This window comes from Trichechus manatus, unplaced genomic scaffold (assembly GCF_000243295.1).
Source record: "Trichechus manatus latirostris isolate Lorelei unplaced genomic scaffold, TriManLat1.0 scaffold00055, whole genome shotgun sequence".
NCBI classification, from domain to species: Eukaryota; Metazoa; Chordata; class Mammalia; order Sirenia; family Trichechidae; genus Trichechus; species Trichechus manatus.
Window position 1 is genome coordinate 2799497 of NW_004443991.1, and position 1125 is coordinate 2800621.

Genomic DNA, 1125 nt, shown 5'->3' on the forward strand with positions numbered 1-1125 from the left:
CATTTATTATTTTGTGTTTTTTGGATTAAGGCTAGCCTTGTTGGGGTGAGATGATATCTCATTGTAGTTTTGATCTGCATTTCTCTACTGGCTAATGATCATGAGCATTTCTTCGTGTGTCTGTTAGCTGCCTGAATATCTTCTTTGGAGAAGTGCCTGTTCATATCCTTTGCCCATTTTTTAATAGGGTTATTTTTCTTTTTGTTGTTGAGGTTTTACAGTATCTTGTAGATTTTAGAGATTAGATGCTGATTGGATTTGTCGTAGCCAAAAATATTTTACCAGTCTGTAGGTTGTCTTTTTACTCTTTTGGTACAGTCTTTTGATGAGCATAAGTGTTTGATTTTTAGGAACTCCCAGTTACCTAGTCTGTCTTCTAGTGCTTGTGCGTTGTTACGTGTGGTTCATGTTGTGTTTATGCCATGTATTAGGGCTCCTAGTGTTGTCCCTATTTTTTCTTCCATGATGCTCATTGTTTTCAATTTTATATTTAAGTCTTTGATCCATTTTGAATTAGTGTTTGTGCATGGTGTGAGATATGGGTCTTATTTCAGTTGTCTGCAGATGGATATCCAGTTATGCCAGCACCATTTGTTAAAGAGACTGTCTTTTCCAAAATTAACAGACTTTGGGCCTTAGTCAAATATCAGGTGCTCATAGGTGGATGAATTTATGTCTGGATTCTCGATTCTGTTCCACTGGTCTACGTATCTGTTATTGTCCCAGTACCAGGTTGTTTTGACTACCGTGGCGGTATAATAGGTTCTGAAATTGGGTGGTGTCAGGCCTCCGAGTTTGTTCTTCTTCTAGAGTAATGCTTTACTTATTTGGGGCCTCTTCCATATGAAGTTGATTTGTTTTTCCATCTCATTAAAAAATACCGTTGGAATTTGGGTCGGGATTGCATTGTATCTGTAGATTGCTTTGGATAGAATTGACAGTTTCACAATGTTGAGTCTACCTATCCATGAGCAAGGTATGTTTTTCCACTTATGCAGGTCTCTTTTGGTTTCTTGCAGTAGTGCCTTGTAGTTTTCATTGTATAGATCTTTTACGTCTCTGGTTAGATTTATTCCTAAGTATTTTATCTTCTTGTGGGCTACTGTAAATGGTATTTATCTGGTG

General features: G+C 37.2%; 1 protein-coding gene across 1 annotated transcript in view; it reads left to right on the forward strand.

Annotated features, from left to right (window-relative positions):
• The window catches only part of CEP97 (centrosomal protein 97), a 34446-nt gene that overhangs the window by 25069 nt on the left and 8252 nt on the right, over positions 1-1125 (forward strand). The gene's annotated exons all lie outside the window — the stretch shown is intronic.